At 36.0% G+C, this 24,393-nt stretch overlaps 1 protein-coding gene across 8 annotated transcripts in view; it reads left to right on the forward strand.

The window, feature by feature from the left end:
* The window catches only part of RALGPS1 (Ral GEF with PH domain and SH3 binding motif 1), a 715,060-nt gene that overhangs the window by 104,055 nt on the left and 586,612 nt on the right, over positions 1-24,393 (forward strand). For all 8 annotated transcript variants that reach the window (XR_004232244.1, XR_004232243.1, XM_031954314.1 and 5 more), the window contains one exon: positions 10,140-10,217. The gene's annotated coding sequence lies outside the window, so the exon portion shown is untranslated. The remainder of the gene's footprint in view (positions 1-10,139; positions 10,218-24,393) is intronic.

Here is a 24,393-nt window from a genome sequence, read left to right on the forward strand (position 1 = left end):
CTCTCAGTGGGGATAGCAGGAAGTAAGAGAATTCCACTCAAAGCTGTCTATTTATGCTTCCTCTCTTCCAGGATTACCTTGTGCCCACTCACTCAGCCCTGCCATAGGTAGAGCTACAAAAGAGAGATGTGTAGAGTTAGCACTGCATCCCAAGAGGAGATCCAGTAAGAGGACACTCCCCTTGCCACCTTAAGAAACCTATTAGTTCCTATAACTCCTGAAAGACACAGTCTCCTGCCTCAGAGGTCAAGCCCCTTTTTACCTCCTGGACCCGCCCTGCCAAGCTGACATGGCATGCAAGCTACATGACATGTCTAGGAGAGGGGAATTCCCCTAACAATGTTGGAGCATTTCCACCTTCCAGTCCCTACCATGAGGTAGGCCTCCATATGACAATTACATCTGGAGATAGGACTGCCAGTGATGACTCTTGCTATCTCAGATGTATGGGATGTTAAAGGAAACACATCTCTGAGGAGTAGTGGCTGATTCCCTCTACTGAAAACTAAAGAGAACCACAGGTAGAGTGTAGAGCGATAGTTTATTGTAGAGATCAAAAGAACAGAACTTCCAAGCCTGGGCTGTGGAAAGACACCATAAGATATAGGTACTGAAGATCCATAGTAAAGACAGCACCTAATGGTAGACCTCACCAGGGAATGCCCACAAATCATTGAGACTGCTGGCCTGTTGGGGCAGGATTTAATAGATAGCTGTTTTTCATGAGCTCTGTTGTGAAACCCATTGTTTTTCCTGTAAGTCAATGCCAATCCCCTTTGCTGAACTTTATGAACTGGGACCTTGTAGTGTGAGATGATGAAAAGTCACCAAATGGTATTAGTTGGGAGTAATGAGACAGAGAAGTGAGGAGTTTCTCAAAGTGAACTCAGGTACTCTTGTACCATACGAGAGATTGATATAAAGGTTACATGATGGAATAATGATCCAAATTAAAAACTGTTACTTCTTGTGTTCTAGAAAGTATTTTATTTTGGCAAATACCTAATGCTCTAATACTTTATTATAAAAAAAGAATTAGACAGAAAATGTTTAGCTTCTGATGTGGAAATAACTTCTAAATATTTCCTTTTAAAATGATGCTGATGCTTTATCTTTGCGTTAATAAGTAATTTGATAGATTTAAAAGAAAAGATAAAGATAAGATCTTTCAATAGACTCAATAAGAGACCTTTATTAGATGCCTTCTATCAAGTTAGCCATAAAATTGGAAAATGTATGTCTCCATTGTTATTGAAGCTGCTCAGTACTCAATTCAAATAGAAGAGAGATTCATTATAGTTAATGAGATGCTGCACATGTCAATCTTTGCAGATGGCATTGTACTATATTGTCTTGCATTAAGCCCGAGAACGTTATCAGACCTCTTAAAATGATGTTTGGTGACTAAAGAGAATTTGGTCCTATAAATACATTCAGGAAAAATGAAGTGGATGAAGAATGACCAGTGTCCAGACTATGTTAAATAGTTAGGTGAGTAGCCTTTTGAATTGGCCCATCATTTCCGTTGGACATATACTTCAATAGTAGAGAATAATGCCTTGAACTGAGTAGAAGCCTGAGATGTAATTTGAGAAATTATATAGCTCTTTTGGTGATACTACAGTATCTACTACAGTAGAAATGAAACTACAGTATTTTTAACATTATAATAATGTTATTATATAACATTATGAGAATATTAATAATAATATTATATAATATAACATATTAACAATAATGCAATATGACTTGGATTAATACAGTAACAACAATAACCAATAACAGTGTACATTCATAGCACATTTCATTAGATTTGGCATTTAGGGAAGTTAAAAATTTTTTTTTATACTGAACATTTCTTGAATCCTATACTGTCTACTGTCATAAAGAATTTTATTCAAACCAAAGAAACAAAAATAATGTAACTAAAACTAAATTTTTAGTCATAAAATACTAAAAAAAAATTGAAGAGAGTGTATGCTTGGGCACCATTAAGTGTATCTATGGTAATAATATATTTATAGAACTTGAGTGAATTCTTTTGAAGGTAGTATGGCAGAATGGACAGAGGGATGGCCTAGAGTCAGAGACATCTTGGGAAAATTTCTTCCTCTAATTTATACTGATTGTATGACTATTGGCAAATCGCTTCATCTTTCAGTCCCCCGGGTAACTCTGATGTCTATCTGTATCACTGGAGGGAAGTTACTCCATCTTTTCTTTACACTGATGTCATCACAGGTTTCTATCAAGACACACATGAATTTGGAGAGTACTTTATACATATATGTACATATACATATATATAAACACACACACACATATATGCATGTATGTGTGTATATCTATCTATCTTATTTGACCCTCACACCATTTCTATGAGATAGGTAGACAGTTATCTTCATTTTATAGATGAGGGAACTGAGGCTCAGAAAAATCAAATAACTGCCCAAAGACACAGACTGCCCAAAAATTGTTAGAGACAGAATTTGAATTCAGATCTTCCTGGCTTAAAATTTACCAAGCTGTCCATAACAATAAGCTATTTTTCTCATAACCTCAGAAGAATGAAAATTATGAGTCATCTAACGGACAAAGGAGAAATGTGTGACAACCATAAAGAGGCTGCAATATATTTTTAGTCTAGCATTGAGAGGCCACTTTGTTGAGCTCACAAGGTTTAGGGCACTTGTCATTCTGGGTCTTATACCTGGCCATATAGTTTGGATAGGATTAAATGCCAGAAAGCTAGCCTCTGTTTGTTGCTTACTTACCTGATCATGCAGTCCCGTAACCTGATACCTCTTGGGAACAATTTTACTTATGGTCTTCCCAAAGGGGGAAAGGATTAACAAAAGTATTCAGTGTTCAATATTAATCAGATCTGTGTCAGATCCCTTTGTTGTTTACACAAGAAAGTATAAATATTTTTAAAAAGATATTCCATAAGGATATTTTAAAAGAACAGTATTTAGTAACTTATATGCTAAAAGTTGATACCTAAACCTCATAAGACTATATAGCAATTTGAAAGATTGATAATTAAAAATTTCTGGGGCATCTAGTTGGTATAGTGGATAGAACACCATCCCTGAAGTCAAGAAGACCTGAGTTCAAATCTGGCTTCAGACACATAACACTTCCTAGCTGTATATTGGGCAAGTCACTTAACCCCAACTGCCTCAGCCAAAAAAAAAGAATTTCCAAAAGTGTTGGTCTAGTAGTTGAGGCCTCAATTCCTACTGTCATTTAACCCTGAGTAGAGGGAACAACCTCCAGGCCTTTCAAACTTTCAAGATCCTCCAGATACTCATTTACTTAAGTTCAAGTAAGAACAAATACATCCAGGGGCCTTTTCTTGAGTATCGTTCTTCAGTGATGGATCATACATGGCCAGTAGGTGACTTTATAGTTTCCAAGAGGCATACTAGAATGAGGAAGTACAGTGCTGAGCGTGTTATAACTCACTCATGAGCATACAGATTAAAGATAGCATCAAAGAAATATAAAGGAAAAAAGGTGAGCTGATCATGTAGTAAGAGAGAGAGGGATATGAGACAGCTAGCTTGCTACATGAATACCCATATAATGTTAATAGATCAGTGTAATTGTTGAACCCTCCATACCTTTTTTTCCTCCCTCCTCATTTATGGAAGGACATAGAAAAGAATTATAGGGGCTCAGAAGATGTACGTTGGTTGTTATGCTTTCTTGGAGGAAATTCCACATTAACAAGGTCATAAATCCACTGAAATAAGAACAGATAAACCACACTAAAACAGATGAATCAGGTAACTGGAAATAGTGGAAAGTACACTGGTTTGGAGTCCATTTGTCTGTTCTTGCATAAGTAATTTCTCCTATCTGTGAAATAAAGTTTCTTTCTCTGTGAAATGAAGTAGTTGAACTAAATAAATGGTCTTAGGTCTCATCCTGTGCCTCTAGGTCTGGTATCTTTGAAATTATCAATCTCCCTTTTCTCCTTGATAATCTTTTCCCTACTAGTTCTCTCCTTACTTTTTTGACTATTTGTTTTGTTTTGTTTTGTCTTTTTGGTAGATCTTTATATATGTAGGTGTCTCCCATAGCTCTGTCCTGGGACCTTTTCTCTTCATTCTGTACATACACACACACACACACACACACACACACACACACACATTAATTCATTTAGTGATTCATCAGCTCCCACATATTTTATTGCTATTTTTTTTTTACTAAGTAGTCTCAGATCTACTAAAAAGTCCTGACCTCTTTGTTGACTTTTTGTCCTGCATTCTCAACTGTCTTTTAGACATCTCTAAATGCATGTTCAACAGGTATTTTAGTCTCAACATGAACTTGTTATCTTTTCCCCAAAACTATCTCCTCTTGCTAACTTTTCTAGTACCTTGAAAGATGTCACCATCTTCCCAGTAACTTAGGCTTGATTTCTTACTCTCTTTTATTCCTCCAACATCCAGTCTGTTGCCAAGGCCTATTAATTTCCCCTTCTTAATATTTCTTGCCTAAATCCCTACCTCTCCTCAATACTGGGCAAAGTCCTCATTGCCTCTTGCCCTGCCTGTTGCAGTAGTCTGCCTCCAGTTGGTCTCCCTGCCTTAAGTCTACACTCTCTCCAGTCTATCTTCCACCCAGCTGTAAGAGTGATTCCTAAAGTGTAGGTCTTTCCATGTCATCCACTGCCACTATCACTTTTGGTATTAAATATGAAATTCTGTTTGAGTATAATGCTTTGCCATTTTATTTTTCAGTTCATTTTACAGATAATGAAACTTATGCAAACACTTAAGTGACTTGCCCAGGGTCACATAAGTATCTAAGGCCAGATTTGGATTAGGGTCTTCATGACTCCAGGCACAGTGCTCACTCTACTGTGCCCCCTCACTGTCCTTTAGAGTATGAGATACTTAGTGCCATAGTCAGAATGATTCAATTCTCTAAGGATGATGAGCCAGGAGAAGAACTTTCTAACCTGGCCCTTTCCTACCTGTCCAATCATCTTACATTTCATTCCCCATTGTGTACTCTGTAATATAGTGACTTCCTTGTGATTTCTCATGCAAGGCATATCTCATTCTGGGCATTTTTATTGACTGTAATAGCTCATGCCTTGGAATGTTCTTCCTCCTCACCTCTGCCTTCTGGTTTCCTTCATGTCCCTGCTAAAATCCAACCTTCCATAAGAAGTTTTTTCTGATCCCATTTAATTCTAAAATCTTCTCCCTGCTGATTATTCTAATTTATTTTGTAAGTAGTTCATTGATAACTAGTTGTTTGCATGTTGTCTTCCCCATTAAACTGTGAGCTCCATGAAAGCAGAGGGTGTATTTTGCCAACATTTAGCACAATAGGCACACAGTAGGTTTTTAATTAATGTTTATTGACTGGCTGACTGACTGAACCTTTAAAAAATTATCTCATGGTTGAGGAAGATACTCCTTTGAGAGCTACCAGTAACAGGGAAGAGGAATCATAACATTGTTATAAGGTGCTACAGCAATATGGTCAGTTGTTCTTAATTTTTAAATTTAGTTTAAGTAATTAACAGGCACCCTAAAATTGTAGCATCTCATTGTGATCTCTCTCTTTCTCTACCCCAACCTGTTAGGAACAGTTTTTATTAATTTGAAAATTTTTGCAATACTACTTATGAAAAAATGAGATCACAGTGAGGTAGTGGCAGAATTGCTGGATTAGATTTTTTTTAATCCTTTGGCTAATATTGAGTTATCATATTACTCTAGTGTTACGAGGGAAATTGTGTTTTGTCAATCTGATGAGAACTAACTGGATCCTCAGAGTTGTTATCATTTGCATTTCTCTAATTATTAATTATTTGAAGAATTTTTCATGGGGTTACTTATAATTTTTTTTCTTGAAAACTGAATTTGACCATTTATCAAATGACAAAGAGCATACTTCTTTATGTATTTTGGAAATGAGACTTTTATCAAAGAACCTTATTGCAAAGGTTTTTGGCTGAATATCTTAGCACAGACACACAATCATACCTTTTGTACTTTTTGTGTATCCTTCTAAAGAACAATCCCGTATTTCATAGGTTTATTCAGTGCCAAAACTAGAAGAGATTTTAATTTAGCTTGACAGCTGAGAAAATGGAGTTCCAGAGAGAATGAGTAATTTGTATGAAGTTAGTAGCAGAGCTGAAAGAAAGAGATGTTAGGATTTAAGATAGAGCCTCAACCCATATCAATATCTAGTAATTCAGGTTATTTACACTAGAAATCATTCAATTAACTCTATTGAGGAACTCATTGGCAGGCAGGTTCTTGACCCTATAAAACTAGTCCCTGTGTCCTCCAAAAATGGGATTTGTGCCTTGTCTCACATGGTTATCTCATACCCTTTTGAAATCTCAAAGTTGGAGGGGAGCTCATAGGTTGCTTCATCCAATCAGCACTCAAGCAGGAGTATCCACCACAACAGAGTGTCAGATATTCTGCTTAATACTTATAACACTCCTGAGTGTGGTCTGAACCAGATTAAAATGGAATTGAGAAATAATTAGCAAAACAAGTAAAAAATTCAGTAAAACATAGATTGTATCACATTTTAAAACTAGATATGTGGCCTACACAGATCCTTCATGCAGGATAATGGTCCCATTTTCTCTTGGAGTTTGACACCACTGTTCTACAACATTTGTAACAAATAGCTGTTCTGCCTTTAATCATCAGATATCTTCCTTTCAGATAGCTAATTATTAGGAAGTTTTTTTTTCCTTCTCTTGAGCTAAAAATCTATTTTCTTGGACCTAATCTCTACTTTTGTTCCTAGTTCTGCTCTCTGAGGCCAAGCAACCTAAGTCTGACTAGTCTTCTCCTTAACATTCTTTCTAATTAAAGACAATTTTCATGTCCCCTCCCCAAATTCTTTTCTTTTCCAGGCTCATCATTCTCAGAGATTTGAATCATTCTTTCTGTGGCATTAGCTATATTGTACTCTTGTTCTCTTAAGAGCAGCTCAGTGGCAAGTAGATCTTGAGTTCAAATCTGGCCTCAGACACTTACTTGTGTGACCCTGGGCAAGTCACTTAACTGTTTGCTTCAGTTTCTTCCTCTGTAAAGTGAATTGAAAAAGGAGATGGCAAACTACTATAGTTTTTTTAGCAAGAGAACCCCAAATGTGATTGATGAGGTTTAAGTTTTGGGGTTCCCTTTTTGTCAGGGAACCAAAATGTGATGAGATCTAGATTTAGGGTTGTCAGGGAACTAAATGATGAGATTAGATTCAGGGAACCAAAATGAGATTAGGGCTTCTGGTGGTCAGGGAGTTAAATTATGAGGTTTAGTGGCAGGTTAGGGGTCCAAGGAACCAAATCCCATACATCCCCTTGGGATCTGGTGCATTGGTAGGGAGTTTTAGGGAACCCCCTTCTGGCAGCACAGAGATTCTCTGTAAAGGAATTTACAAACCCAAAAATCTAGATTGATAAAAGAGGTTTATTATAGGCCTTGGGAAGTAAAGCTTAGAGAAATCCCAACAGAGAGGCATAAAGTTTCATTAGGGAAATAGGTGAGGATAAAGAGAGGGTATTGCTACAAGAGAATATTATCCCAGTTGGCAGAGGTTTCCTTGGCATGGTATAGCATGGAATGTTAGAACCTCTGCAAGTAGTTGTTCCAAATTGGCTCTTTTTATCTACAAGCTGGGTTCCAGCTTTGAATAGAATTGAATGAGTCTCTTTAATTCAATAGGGTTGGAATTCTTTAGCTCAAGATTCAACCGGCCCCATCCAGACCACAGAATGAAGCTTCTTGTTCTCCGGAGGGCTCCCTACAGTGGCAGGATTCAAGGAGAATTTGTAGAGTTTGAAATCCCTTCAGGATCATGAAGAGTCAGATCGACTGAAACAACTTAACAAAAAAAAAAATCTATTCTTGGAAGTCTTTCTCTTCTCACCTCTATCTCTTAGAATCTCTGGCTTTCTTCAAGGCAAAGCTCAAATTCTACTTTTTGAAAGAAGCTTTTCTTGGTCCTCCTGGTCTCCCTGCCTCCTCTAAGGCTACCTTGTATCTGTTTTCTATAATTATATCTTATAAATGCCTATTTATGTACACGATTTCTCATTAAAATGTAAACTCCTTGAGCATAGAGACTGGGTTGCTCACTTGTATTTGTATCACCAGTTTAGTACAATGTTTGGCACATAACCTTAATAAATGCTTGTTGATTAGTAGGAGGATTAAAAACTTTAAAGCACTCTGTGAGTGTTGCTCCTGTTGAAGTCAAAACAAGGTTTTCCTTCAGCTTCCAAAGATTTTATGATCTCGTTGGTGTGTGTTCCTTCACTGCCTCAGATCCCAACCTCTCTGTCTCTTTATATGATTTCAGGAGTTGCTGGGGCCAAAAAAGCATTTATCCCCTAGTGGCAAACCTTCTGGTGATAAGTTTCTCTGTATTAGCCAGACTGATCTGAAGAGGAGAGACTCACAGTCCATTGCTTCAAGCCACATACTTGAAGCATTTCCAATTGGAGGGTGTTCCAGAAGCCCTATTCTATTGGCAGAGTTTTCAGCAGCCCAGGGTTACCTTCAAATGTTGATTAGGCATCATAGAAGAATATTTTCTCAGTAAACAAATTAGAGAGAGGGAAAGATCCTGTCTCTCAAAAAGAAAGCCCATCCTTATTCATGACACAGGGTTGAACTCTTACAGCATCATTACCAGTTAAACTAGAGATCATTGGAAAGAGACCGGTGAGAGAAAGAGAAGAAGCCATAGGCAGAAGAGTTCATAATGATTGTTTTATTCTCTTTCATAAACAAAACTTGGAAATCCTACCTTATCCTCCAAGAGGCAGCTTAATTACCAATGTGGTGTAATGGCTGGATTCAGATACCTGTTCTACCATTTGCTGCTTTTGTGATTTAGGGAATTTATCCTCACTGAGTCTCAATTTCCTCATTGGTAAAATTATCCAAACCATGATATCCAAAATCTCTTATGCCTCAAATATCAGATTTCTTAGATACATGCTTCCCCCATCCACAACACTTTACTTTGATTCTTCTAGTAGGAAATATTTTCTTCCTTTTTGCTAACACAGAAGTTTACATCACTTTTCTGCTCCTGTCCTAGTTTGTTCTGCTTTATGATTCCTTTATAATTGCTGTTTTCTCGAAGGAGTTTTACCGATTTTTTTTTTTATAAAATGTATATAATAATCCTTTTATTATCTAATTTACAGGATATGATGAAATTTGTTTTGTAAATATGAAATGAAATACACATACATATGTGATTATATCAGAACCATTCACCTCTGTCAGCTCCAGGACAGGGAGCCCAGGGCCTTTTTTTTTTTTCCTGTCATCATAGCTTGATATAGGAAATGGCTAGTGCTCCACAGGAAGACAAACCAACAATATCTGCTACTATTAAGGGGATTACCTAACTTTTCCTTCCTCAGCTCTCAATGTCCATTTCCCACCAGGATACCCTTCTTCTTCTCCCCATTTGCCTTTGGTTTTCTAAAACTCCATTCTATCTAATACTTGATTTGTAAATCCTTTTTGCAGGGTATCATCTTCCCTACCATTACTTCAAAAGGTCTTTAAGAGGGCCTGCCCTGTCACTTTTGTTGCCTAAATACTACTTGTGGTATCCACCTACCATGAACTGACTATAAATATGAATGCTGCTTTATGTGTTGTTCTTTCCCCATTAAAATGCAAACTTCTTGAAGTTGGGGTTGACTTCTATTTATGTCCCCAGCCCTTAGCATATTGTGTCACACTATAAGAATTACTTAAGGCTTTATTCACCCATTATCCTTTTAGAGAATTTATCATATCATTGACATGGGTTCTATTTCTTCTGGTGCAGGTCACTCGACCCACACTTCATCCCATAGGATTCTTGTCCATTTTCTTCCACAAAAGTCCTCAAAGTCCTTAAAATATCATGGATACAGTAGAACACATAGGTTCTCTACTATCTTTTCCTCTCACTGTGTGATTGCTCTACCTCCTTTTCTGTTCAGATATGCCATATTTTAAATTCCAGACTCACTGGAGCATCTAAGACATTTATAATTTGGAAATCCATGTATGTCTGTAAACATGTTTTATGCAGCATTGAGGTTAATGGAATTATTTCTCTTTCTTTTATAGAACTTTCTGTTTTGAAAGAAACGTGCCCTAATCCTGCACCTGGTGAATTGGCAATATGCACAGCAATGTAGATGATAGGTAAGTTCATTCACTCGCTCTAAACTTGAAATCTGATCAGTTTTCCTTTAGTTCTGTTTTTATCAATAACAGGTAACCATATGAACAATAAACCGAAGGCTGAACATCTGTGACTAGATATGTGATCCAATCCAGCTTCAAAGAACTTATACATTTATTTGATGATTTTAATGATGTCTTCCTCTTCTGATACTTCATCCTAGCATAAAGAGGATCCCTCAACCCTCAGAAGCAATGCCAGCAAATTGTAAGTCTTGCTGGATCCTAACAAGAAGAAAAGTCATTTTGAACATGGGTGCAACTGTCTCCAAAGGACCATCCTAGCCTGGAGAGGCTTATGACCAGAAGATTGGTCACCATGGAATGATGATTTATTTTTGCCATGTCAACTCCTGAAACCATTTACAAAGGCTTGAAATAGTTGGAACTGACGTCACTCAGAGGATAGGGATTGTCTGCATAGATGAAATTTTAGAGCCATGAAATATTAAAGGATATGTGATCATTATTGGGCTGTCTGGAAATTCAACACAAAAAACTGAGAAGTGGTTCTAATAAATGACTGATTAGTATTACTTTTATACAGCTCAAATTGTTTACTTTTTCCCTATTAATTATTGAGAACCTACAGGATGAATAAAAATTGAATAATTTCTTGATTATGTAAAATTTCAACCTTAATTTCGCTTCCCACCCCTCCCCCACACTTGTTTGAATTCAATAAACATTTATTAAGTACTTCCCACATACAAGGCACTATGCTGGAGATACAACTAAAATAAGGACAATAAACCTCACTAATCAAAAGATACATATCCTGGATCTGACTTCATAATAGTAGGAGTTTTCTATCCTTCCCTCTTTCCATCTCTCCATCATGCCAGTGACATTCTTCTTGCCACTGATTGCTTCATATATCTTTATCCTCCTTTAAAACATCACCTCAGAGAGTCTTTGAGCAGAAAATCTGATTGATTCCTATTTCATTTTTTGTGTAGCTTATTAGGAGAAACCAGTCCAAATGGTCCTACCAAATGGTCCTAGGGGCAGAAGGTACTATAGATAAAAGAAGACTGGTTGTGCATGCGTGTGTGTGTGTGTGTGTGTGTGTGTGTGTGTGTTTTCGTGGTTGTGCACAAATGCAAGCATAGGCTGGAAATCTAGATCAAGCAGTAGAAGTGGGACAAACCAGATGCAAGGAAAGGAGAGAAGACTCATCTTGAGAAGGCCTCCCTCTCCTTTGTATTTTCTTACTGAAATTCAACTCAAATAAAGATAAAGTTTAGATGTAACATGAGTATCTGGAACATCACTATGTCATGACATAACTACATTAGAATGGTTCCAGCAAAATACATACACAATTTGTGTATTCTCTGGCCTTTTTCCATAGCTTTTTGCATCCTCATTCCTGCAGTTGCAGAACATGCCTGGAAGCAAGAGGAAGGTGGGGATGGTGACATTCTCCAGGTTTGTTTTAAGCTAGACAAAACCAGGAGTAGATCAGTTTTGTGTTAGAACTAGTTTTAAGTGCTCAATTCCACCACATACTAATTGCGAACTTGAATTAATTGTGTCACCTAAATTGTGTCTACCTCAATTTCTTCATCTGTAAATTGAAGATTATAATATCTGTGCTGTTTATCACAGAAGGATGTATCCAGGAAAGTTTTTCCTATAGAAAAAGGAGTTTATTATTCTTATTTCAGATCAGGGAAGAAAGCTACAATTCCTATTAAGATAGGAATTGGACTGAGTAATTTCTTTGGCAACTTTTTCAGGTCAGGTATCCTCTCCTCCAAAGTTCTGATGAAGAGGAAGAAAAGAAAAATTTCAGCAAAACCAATTCAAAAAAAAATTCTGATGTTATGTTAAATGTTCCATACCATGAACTATTATAAATGAATTGGCAATGGTAGAAATCATTATCTAATATCTCTTCTTTGGGACCAACTTGTTCTTCTTAATTTTCCAGCATTCATTTTCCATTGATATAAATTGTTGTTCAAGTCATTGTGCGTAATGTCTTCTGTTCTGTTTATTCTGTTTCTGTTTATTTCTGTTCTGTTTATTTCACTTTGCAATCATTCATATAAGTCTTTTTCGTGTTTCATTGCATTCATCATATTCATTTCTTACCATATAGTAAAATCCAAATTATATTCATGTACCTTAATTATTTAGTCTTCTCCCCAAAGGACATCTACTTTCCCCCCTAGTTCTTTGGGCACCTCAAAGAAGGATACTATAAATATTTTAATATTTATGGAGCTTTTCTTTTTTACAATGACCTCCTAGAGGGATATGTGACTTGAAGTGGAATCTAGGTCAAAGAGTATGGACATTATAGTTACATTATTTGCAAAATTCTAAATTACTTTTCAGAATGGTTTGTACTAGTTCACAGTTCCACTAGTAATATGTTAATGTGCTAATTTTAATAATTATGATCCATATATAGTGCCTCAGGTTTAATAGTAATAATGAAGTAGCAAAATTCCTGATTTTTTTCCCCTTCTTAACAGTTGAGAAAATCTAAGCTTAAGGAGGTAAAATGATTTTGTTCAAAATTATATAGTTAAGATGCCAAAGAAAATAGCAAATTAAATTGCACATATAAAAAAAAAAAAAAAACTTACTTATATCCTCTGACGCTTCACTGTGGTAGGAAAGACCCTGAACTCTTCAAGGTTTTATTATTGGAGCACAAGCTCTGATAGACCCTACCAAGGTGAAAAGCTTTGCTTTATCCTAGAAAGGGTATGAAAGAGCAAAAGGGGAAAAAGAAAGGAGAAAAATTTAGAACACAAGGTTTTGCAAAAGTCAGTGTTGAAAACTATCTTTACATGTATTTGGAAAAATAAAAATTTTTTATTTTATTTTATTATTGAATTTATTATTAAAAAAAGAGCAAGTCATGCAAACTAGCTTCATTTCTTTTTTTTCAGCTTTTACTAAACTAGTGGAAGGGGAAATGCTTTGGATATAGATTCTAGCAGAGTCTTGGCCAGAGTATTTATAGAGAAGAAAGAGAGGTGTGCATTATATGATAATACAATTAGGTAGATGAAGAACTGACTAGATGGCTAGGCTCAAAGAATAGTCAACAATAATTCAAGGTCAATTTGGTGGGAAGTTTCCAGTTGGCTACTCCAAGGATTGTTCTTGATGCATTCTATTTAACTTTGATGACTTAGATAAAAGCAAAGATAGCATGTTCATCAAATTAGCATACAACACAAAAGTGAAAAGGATAAAATGGTGAATGGGAATCAATTTCCAAAGCGCTCCTGACAGATTAAAGCAATGGGCTTAATCTAATAAGATGAAATTCAAAAGAGATAATTTAAAGTTTCTTTTTCAATATATATATATATAAAAAAAAAACTTCACTAGTGCAAAATGGAAGGAAACTTGATTAAATTAAAAGATGGTGCTTTTAGTGGACTACAAAGCAGTGTGATGTGGCAGTCAAAAAAGTTAATGCAATCTTGGACTGCATTAAGAGAGGGACAGCTTCCAGGAATATAGAGATGAAAGTTCCACTGTACTCTGTTCTTATTAAGTCTTTTCTGGATTATTGTGTTCAGTTCTGAGCCCATAGTTTGAGGGGGAAAAATTGATAAATGTTCAGAAGATTGTGAAACTCCTTGATTTAATCTTCTATGAAGATACATTAAAAGACCTAGAAATATTTAATCTGGAGAAGAAAAGATTCATGGAGGGCATAAGAATTGTAAAGTTGTATTTGTACAGTTGTAGGTATAGTAAAATATAGTATTTGTAAGAGCTATTATGTGAAAGAGAGATTGAGTACACTTGTTTGATTTGACTTTAGCAAGCAGAATCAGGAATGGGAGTAGAAATTTCAAAGAGCTTGGTCTCAGCTTGGTCAGGAAAAATATCTTAATCAGAATTCTAAAAGTTAAATAGGATTCTTTGAAGCATGGTGGGATTTCCCTCCTTGAAAGTCTTCATGCAAAGGCTGGATGACCCTTTGCCAGGGATGATATAGTGGAGATTCCTTTCGTGGGTGGATTATTGTATTGCCACTGAATTTTATTGTAACTCTTAAAATTCTGTGATTCTGTCTTCAACCAGAGACTGGGAAGCAATTTGGTGTCTCAGGGTAGGAATGCCTTCTATAAATATATTGGATGAAATGGTTCTTTTGAACTCTCAAATTCTTTAATTTTTTCATTTAATTTTATTTGATTTTTAGTTCCATATTCTCTTCCTTTCATCCAGTGAAAAGGCAAACATGCAAGTATAAAATAATGTAAAAATACGTGGAAATACGTGTGTAAAAATATGTTAAAATAAAATAATGTAAAAGCTATGTAGAAATTTTAGAAAAAGAAATAGAAAAAAATTGTTTCAATAAGTTCTCAGAGTCCATTAGTTCTCTTTGAAGGTAGATGACATGTTTCATCATGAGTATTTTGAAGCAGTGGTAGTGCATCATTGTTTGATCAGAGTTATTATTTTTTTCCTTTTTTAATATGTTAAAGTATATGTTAAATACAATATACGTATACATTTCTATACAGTTATTTTGCTGCATAAGAATAATTGGATTTTGAAATAATGTAAAATGAACCTGTGAAGGAAATCAAAAATGAAGGCGGACAAAAATAGAGGAATTGGGAATGCTATGTAGTAGTTCACACTCGTTTCCCAGAGTTCTTTCCCTGCGTGTTGCTGGTTCTATTCATTACTGGACAATTGGAACTGATTTGGATCATCTCATTGTTGAAGAGAGCCACATCCAGCAGAATTGTTGATCAGAGTTATTAAGTCTTATAGTTAAATTTATTTACAATATTGCAGTTACTATATACATTGTTCTTTTGATTCTATTTCCCTTTTTCTATCTCTACAAATATTCCCAGGTTTTTCGGAAATTGTCCCTTCATGATTTCTTATAGCACAATAGTATTCTATCTTTGTGATGTTTTTATGGAATTGGTGCTATATATGCTGATTCACACATGTGAATGAAACCATAGATGCTTGAAATGTCAAAGCAAAGATTAAGCAAATAGTCTTTCAGAAAATGCCAAATATAAAAGAACTCTTATACCATAATCTGAAGTTTGGTAAACTGGGACTTACAAGATTGGGGAAAAATGAGAAATTTTACAAATGATTATCAGTGAGAAGTGGTTTGCTTCATCTAAATCCCCACAGATGTACTTTAGGAAATGTCAGCATGCTTGTACTAGTTTTACTTAGTAGGACTCGGCATTTACAGTGGGACTGAGGATAATTATTTAGGTCAGTTGGCCAGCTACAAATACTTGGCCAGATTTATGCTGTGTGAATAGATAAGGAAATTAACCTGAAGAGGTCAAGAGGGATGGGGACAACAAAGTGCTCTAAAAAGAATTCCTGACTGAGAGCAAGAAAAGTTGGGATGTATATTTCCTGTACTTAATGTCAATTCACTCCAAACCTCAGTCTACTTATCCATCTATTAAATGTGGAAAGTAATATATTATCTACCTCACAAGTAACTCTGCTCTTTATTACCTTGTGTGACCTTGGGCAAATAATTTAACCCATCTGGGTCTCAGTTTCTTACCTGTAAAATGAAAATCACTTGATAACTTCAGAGATCCTTTCTAACTCTAATTCTATGATGCTAGAATACCATGAGATAGTATTTATAAGATACTAAGATTTTGGGGTTCAGAAAAGTGAACTGACTTTCCACTTTCCTTATCTGTAAAATAAGGATAATATCAACATTATTTATTTGACCTGCATTTGATTAAATATAATGTGTATAAAGAGTACATTAAAAATCTTTAAAAAGACTATAAAAATATAAACTCTTATTACCAAGTTGTTCTTTTGGGGCAGCTAGATGATGCACTGGACAGAATGCTGGTCCTGGAGTCAGTAAGACTAGTCAGCACTGTAATCAACAACGTTTGATGAAGACATAAATGCCATTGATAGCAAAATTGCAAATTGTATAAAGCTAGAAGGGATAACTGACACATTAGATAATAAGAATCTGTACCTGGGCTGGAAAGGTGACCCAAATCTAGTAAGGTGAAATTGACATCTGACACTTGGACTCATAATATTAACTGGGCAGGATGGCAGATGGGTGGCTACACAATAGCTTATGTATAAATGATCTGGGGAATTTAGTGAATTGTAGCTCCATATGAGTTAACAGTAAAATTATGGCAACTCAAATGAATAACCTTGACTGCCTTGAGAGGTCCATTGATTGTCCTGTTCTTCTCTGTCAAGACTAGATCATGCCCAGGTATTATGTTCAGTTCTATGTGATAGATTGAAAGGCATTTTCAAAGAAGGGTTGGACAGACAACTGGAGTTCATGCCAAATGAGGATCAGTTGAAGAAAGCAGTGATGCTTTAGAATTAGATTATACCTTTTAAAGTTTAAAATAACCTAATTGAGACAATCCAATAAAAAGCAAGTCCTCCTTTATGTGGTAGATAAACTTTACCCCATGAGGTACTGAATTGAGATGATGGTGGGAGCAGCCGATTGGCAGGATGAGAGGCCTTAGTACTGAGGCAAGTCAAAACCACAGTGAGTCTTTGTAGCCTTGGATAGTTCCTGGTGCTGGGAAAAAAAAAAAGATAAAGACCTCTTCCAGAAGCAGCTCAAAGATAGCCAGTGAGATAATGCCAAGCAGATTGCTTTTGCTATTTTCAAGAATGGTGTGACACCTTTATCATAAGTTTTGAGTTAGCATCCCATATAGGAAATCCTGTCCCTTATTCCTCTTCATCTTACTCCCTGCCCCAACAAGGAATGATTTTTTGCTGTCTCTCTTCTCCTCCGAAAATTGTGTCATCATTCTCTGTTCTATCATAATGTGTCATGTCCTTTTGGTGTCTTAAATTCAGGTACTGATGATTATCAGCTTTCTTGGGCTCCTATTTCTGGTTTGTTTTATGCTATTAGGTTATTTTTTTGACAGACTGACATTCACTGTCATTGTAAAGAGTTTTTTTTTAATAATAAAGTCAATATCCTTGAAAAAAATGTGTGTAAACATATCACACATTGGGAAAGTTTAAAAACAATTTATATAATATGCATATGTATCATTAGGGAAGTTTTTGAGATTTTACTAACTTGTTAAGAATTGATATAATTTTGGATCATTCTCTCCTGTAAGCTATTGATATTCTACATTGGGAAGATAAACTTTAAGACACAACCCCTGCTTATATAGCACTTATGAGTTATGAGAGAAATCTCATAGGGTTGTAGGATCATAAATGAAAATTTAGTAGGACTTCAGAGACCCTCTAATATAATGCTTTCATTTTACAAATGAGAAAATTGACCCAGGAATGTTAAGTGATTTTCCTAAGGTCATATAGGTAATTCGTTAATAGCAGAGGTAGAATTTGGAGCCATATCCTCTGACTCCAGAATCAATTTTCTTTCTACTATATTATGTTCCCCCCCAAAAAAAACTACCAATATACATAAATATAACTGATAGTTGCAACTCAGAAGTTTTCAAATTTACCACTTCCTCCTCAAGCCCTCTCAGGCTTACTTTGTGTTTACTCTTCTGAGCATCCATTTGAAGAACAGCCTGTTCTAGCCCTTGGTATCTTGAAGCACTCCCTCCTTTCAGTGCTCACTGACAGAACCTTTCATTGCTGGTTTCCTGAGTTCTGTGTGTGCTACCCTGAAGCAGAGCCAGATGCCACACAGTCACCAAATGACAAAGTCTTTTGAGTTGGAAGAGAACCTTAGTAGTCATCTATTCCAATCCATAAATAAGCAAGAATTCCTTCTACAATATTCCTAGTAAGTGGACATTCTTTTTATATAAGACAGTCTGAAATATCTTCTTCCTATTCCTCACCCTCAGATTTCTGCCTAAGTCATATCTTCCCTGGGATAAACATGCTCAGTTCCTTGAATAGACTCTCATAGGTATGGTTAACACCCTCCTTACCATCTCTCATCACCCACCTCTGAATATACAGCCATTTGTCTGTGTACTTCTTAAAATTTCACTGAACATGATATTTTAGAAGTGAGCTCGCCAGAACAGAGTAGAGGGGGCTTTCACCTTCCTTATTTTGTGGACTTTTTATCTTTTAGTGAAACATAAGATCATGTCAGGGCAGTAGGGTCCTATCTTTTGTGTTATGCAGAAGTTGGTGTCTTTCTCTGGATCCTACTAGTCTGTATGTGTTGATGAAAACATTTGGGACTATTTGGGGATCAGTGGCCTAGGATGAAAATTTAATTTGATTCCTAAGAAACTCCTTAGAATTAGTAGTACCAGATTAACATATAATTGAGAAATGTTTACTAAAATAATAAAAATACAGGACAACATCAATAATGTTACTTTGTGATTTTATAAATCAACATGGAGCTTCAGGGATCTATTTTTGTTTGAGTTTGACACCAGTGGTATTGAAGAAGTAGAACTGGATTAAGAGCCAAGAGCTTAAGTTTAAGGTTAGACTTTTCCACTTAGTAGCTGTGTGAACTAATCTTTATGAACATTATTTTCTTTTTTGAAAATTAATGATGAGACTCTATTCAGTGTCTTCCTTACAGGATTGCTAGGAGGATCAAAAAACCGGAAATGTGAAAAGTGTTTCTACCTTACCTTCATCTACTGTTAGGGGAAGGAGATAATAGTGGGCATTGGAGAATATAAATTTATTTTATTTGCTTTAAAATTTTTTATCTCTTATTATATTACCTTCACTTTTAAATATATCCCTTTTCTATCTCCTACCCAGAGAGTTATTCCACATTACACGAAAGAGAAAAAAAGCAGTTTAGCAAAACTAACTAGTACATCAACTGAATTTGATTGAAAATGGTAGTCAGTAACCTACAATCCCACCCCTCCCCCCTGCAAAGAAAGGAGGAAGGTGCTTTTTGTCTCTTCTTCAGGATGAGTTGTTTCATTATTTGATTATTTTATATTGTAGTAATTCAGCATTCAGTTTTTTAAATTTTCAATTTTTCTACATTTTATATATATAGTTTTTCTGGGGCTGCTTGCTTCATTTTGCATTGTTCATATAAGTCTTCCTGTGTTTTTCTGTATTCTTATTTGTCTCTTTTGGCACACTAATACATCATTATATTCATGTACTACAGTATTAAACCATCACACAATCAATGGGCATTCATTTTATTTACAGTTATTTGTTATTATAAAGAATGCTGCTATAAATATTTTAGTGTATTTAAAGCCTTCTTTCTCTATTTAATCTCCTTCTGGTATGTGTCTATTGGTGGTTAAAGGGTGTGGTGTTTTAGTCTCTTAGAATAATTCTAAAATCAATCAAATTTAACAATCATTTTTGGAGTGCTACCAATGAGTAGGGCCCTATGCTTGGGTCAAGGGATGCACAGTTAATAAATAACAGACTTTATCCTTTAAAAATTTACAATCTAATAGCAGGACTCTGAGATAGGTATAGATAAGTATGCAAGATGAAAGATGTAAGAAAGAATGTAATGCTGCAAATGAGATATTTAGATGACTCATACTTCATGTAGAGTACATGAAGGGCACTAATGTGAGAGACAGATAAACATTTATCAAGCACTTTCCAAGTTCCAGGCAGTAGTGTAATCAAATAAGTTAGTCACTGGCTTCAAGGAGCTCATTATAATGGAAGATGCTTGGAGAGTGAGAAAGGAGGGCACCCAAACAGTGGGACAGGGAGAAAACTGCAGGAAATTGTATAGAGGTCTAGCTCCAGCAACATAAGGCCAAAAATTCACTTCTCAGTTGAGGGAGCAAGCCTAGTAAAGTTTAAGTGGCTGAGATGGTTAAAGTGTAGAGCCTCTTGGTGAAGAGAGAATAGAATGGAATGTAGTGAACTGAACCCTGGCAAAGTAAGCCAAAAAACTCACCAATCAAGGGTAGGGGAGCCAGGAATGTAAAAAAGCTGGGAAAGCAGGTTGGAACCAAATCATTGAGGCCCTTAAATAGGGTTACTGTCATACCTAGATTTAGAGATAGAAGAACCTTTGAGGTCATTTAGACCAAATCCTTCATTTTATAGTTGAGAAAATTAAATGGCAGGCTAGGAGTTTACCAGGCCATCACATGCTCAGCCATGGTAATCATGGCAGTGGAAAGATTGTCATTATGGTTGGACATTCTGACCTTAATAGTCCATATTTATTTATAACCCTTCATCTTTTTGTCAGGCTGAAGATCCCATCTTCCCTTTTTTTGTGTTGAGGTTGGCTCTGAGATGTAAACAATTCAACAGACACAGGAAACCAAAGAATCAACACTGAATTCTTTTTAAATAATGCCAATGTGTTCTACATGCTGCCCTCAAAATACTGTGACAGCAGGTGCAGAGTGAATATCGTGGAGGCCAGAAATCAATGGGGGCACATTGAAAAATGTTTTATAATCAACATTTCAGTTTTCAGTTTAACCACCTACTATGACAAGGCTGTCCAAGTTTTAATATGCACAGATAATATAGAAAGTAGAGATTACCTGAATTTTCAGCTTTGAGTTACTAGATTGTATTGTGATCACAGTCTGAAAGATATGATTTTTAGATGTGGTGTTTTTCTCTTTCAATCTCAGATTGTCTCCCTACATCACCCATAGATTCTTGAAGAGCCAAGGAAAAGTTGGGAAAAAGAAAAGCATTTTTATAGGGTAGACTGTTGAGTTGAATTTAATAAAATAATACTTAATATGGAAAAAATGCATATTCCTATACTTATGTAAGCATCTGGGTTTTTGTTTTTTTTTAGACTCCAAATACAAATGGGAGAAAGTCAGACAAAAGGTAATGTGAAAAAGACCTGAGGATTTTTGTAACTACAAATTCAACATGAAACAATAGTGTAAAATAACCAAAAAGAATTGTGGTCATAGGCTGCATTGAGAAGTATAGCTTCCAGAAAAAGGAGATGATAGTTCAGTTGGTGACTTTGTCCTAATATGACTACAATTAGAAAATTCAATTTCAAGTGTTGGTTTAACTGGTCAGGACCAGTGCTCATGTTTGAAGCCTCAAACAGACTTCAAGATAATTAGGTCAGTTCTAAAAGTGGTTTATTTCTTTGGGGATCATTCCCCAGAGGCAGTGTCTCTATATTAGCCAAAGCATCTCTGCCTCTTCCTGCCCTTGTCCTCTCCTAACATTCTTTTACTACCTACTGCCCCAGAATGACAAGAGTTAACAAACACTGGGATCAAAGTCCAGCAAGAAATCATACATCACAGAGCACTCAGCAGGGAAGACAGGCAGCACAAGTCATTTGGGAGCTACCATTTGGGCAGATGATTACATGCTGGTTTAGAATACCCTGAAAGATGAAAATTTATGATGATAACTGTTGGCCACAGAGCTGAGTAAAGAGTTGGATCAGGAATAAGCATGGAGGAAAGGGAAAGAGAGATCAAGAGCAGTCAGGTTGGATACCTTCATGCCTGTCTGTTTTGTATGTCTCTCCATTACAAAGTAATATATGCATCTCTGGAAACAGATGGCACTTTCCATCACAAATCTATTGGAATAGCCCTAAATCATTTCATTTTTGAAAAGAGCCAAAGTTCATCACGGTTGATCATCACAATCTTTTTGTTACTGTCTACAATGTTCTCTTGTTTCTGTTCATTTCATTTTGCATCAGTTCATGTAAGTCTTTACAGGATTTTCTTAAATCGGCCTGCTTATCAATTCTTATAGAACAATAATTCATATTATTCCATTCATATTCATAACTTATTCAGCCACTCCCCAAGTGATAGGTATCCATTCAGTTTCCAATTCCTTGCCACTACAAAAAGGGCTGCTACAAACATTTTTGGATATATGGACACCATTTTTTAAATCGGTGTACATATTGGTTTTTGGGTTCTGTTTACTTCATTCTGCTTCAATTCATATATCAGATCTTCCCAGGTTTATTTGACATCAGGACCTTCATCATTTCTTATAGCACAATAAAATTATATCACATTTATATAACACAGCTTATTCAGCTCTTCCCTAGTTGATGGGTACCCCTAAAATTCCCATTCCTCCAAAATTTTCCCATTTCCAAAAGAGGTATAGATTTTTATATCCTTATATAGTGTTGTTTTGCTTATAACTAATTCTACTTTCTCCCTCTTAATCTAGCTGCCCCCTAAGGGAGCTGACTAGCTACTGGGCCAGTCAGTGTCTACATGCCTCAGTTTCCTCAAAATGGGGATAATAATAGTATCTACCTTACAGAATTATTGTGAGGTTCAAATGAAATTATATTTGTAAAGTACTGACTATAGTATCAGGCACTTAAATAGCCATTTATATAATAAGTGGTTGTTACTTTTACTTCTTCTCTCCTTTCCCTCCTATTTCTTTGTTTAGCGAAATATATTTCTGTACCCAACTCTGTGAAGGTTTTCTGGAGGCAGCCTTAGTTTCTGTTACAATCAATAATTACTCCAAAATGCAGCCAGCTGGTAAAAATGCAAACGTTTATTTCTCCTTCCAAATTAGCCCAGTTAGCCCAGAGACCTATCTCTCTGCTTGAGCTCTTGCAGCTTTGTCCTTGGCTTCTGCCTCTGCTTTCTTCAGCCTCCAGCCAGCACCAAGGTAGAAGATGCAATGAATCTCTTGCCTTGAAGATAGGACTTGTGGGTTCCAAGAGCTCTCTCTGACTCCAAGTAAAACTCTCTCGAGCTCCCAGAGTTTCTAGTAACTCCTCAAGTAACTAATTCAAGTAAGTCCAGTAACTAACTCCAGTCAGTCCCCAAGCTCCAAGAGCTCCCTCTATATATGTGATCTCCCAAAGGTTAACTCCGCCTTCTGGAGGGAGAGGGATTCTGGGTTATCTCCCAGAGCTCTCTGGCCCTAAGGGAGGTGTGAATTCGGTTATCTCATTCTAAACCCTGACTCTCCCAAACATGTGAACTCTATTGAGTACTTAGATACTTATGAGCTCTCTAAAGGTGTGAACACAAGCATCGTTTCTATCGATTCCACTTAGTACCTTGTTTCAAGTTCTGGCCCAAAATATCTCTTTCTAAGATCAAATCAACTCCAGTGGCTTAACAGTTTGTAAAGATTCCAACACAACTCTGTAGTGTATATATTCTTCCCTTTTTCTCTCTTTTTATGCTTTTAAAAAGATCATTAATGGAGGCAGCTAGTTGATGTATTAAATAGAGCAAAATAGCAGTAAGAAGTTCAGTGTTAGCTACAATGGCCTTAAGAGTCTGGAGATCTGAGTTCAAGTCCTGGCTCAATCACTTGCTAACTTTGTGACATCTACCAAATCACTTTCCATTCTCTGGGTCTCAGTTTACCTCTCAAATCTCTTCTAGCTCTAACAAAATGAGTCTACAAGAAAAAGTATTACTTTGGATCAGCTAGTTGGTGTAGTGGATAGAGTACCAGCCCTGAAGTCAGGAGGGCCTGAGTTCAAATATGGTCTCAGACACTTAACACTTCCTGGCTGTGTGACCCAATTTCCTCAGCAAAAAAGAAAAAAATCATTAAGGTATAACAAAACCACTCCTAGGCCTCCTAATTAGACTACTTTTATGACTCCTGAAAATGATTGAGTTTGTGGGACATACACATATTATCTTTCCATATTAGATTGTAAACAATTTATCTTTTAGTTCCTTTTCTTTGCCTGCTCATGTTTACCTATTTGTTTCTTTTCTCAGTTTATAGGCAGTTCTAATCTGTTCATCAGGAATGTTTGAAAGCCATCTGTTTTATCAAAAAAAATTTTTTCTACTGTATGATTAATGTGACTAATTATATTTTCACTTTTTTTTCTAGGTAAGTTATTCATGTTTATAAGCCTATATCCTTTGCCTTATCGGATATAATATTCCAAGCTCTCTATGGTTTTATAGTGGTGGCTGCTAAGTTGTCTGTAATTTTGACTGTTTCCTTAGTATTGAAATTCTTTCTGGCTATTTGCACTATTCTACATTGACCTGGAAACTTCTCCCTCCCTTCTTTGTAGTAGTGAGAAACTATGAATATGAAACATCGAATATTGTAACATCATACTTGTTGAGGTATTGGTTAATTTTACTGAACTTTTTCCCTCTTTGTTTTAAGCATGGGATATACATATACACATATATATGTATATATGCAAAATAAATACATACATACATATAGATGGATAGGCAAATAAAGT

Source organism: Sarcophilus harrisii, chromosome 2 (genome assembly GCF_902635505.1).
Source record: "Sarcophilus harrisii chromosome 2, mSarHar1.11, whole genome shotgun sequence".
NCBI lineage: Eukaryota > Metazoa > Chordata > Mammalia > Dasyuromorphia > Dasyuridae > Sarcophilus > Sarcophilus harrisii.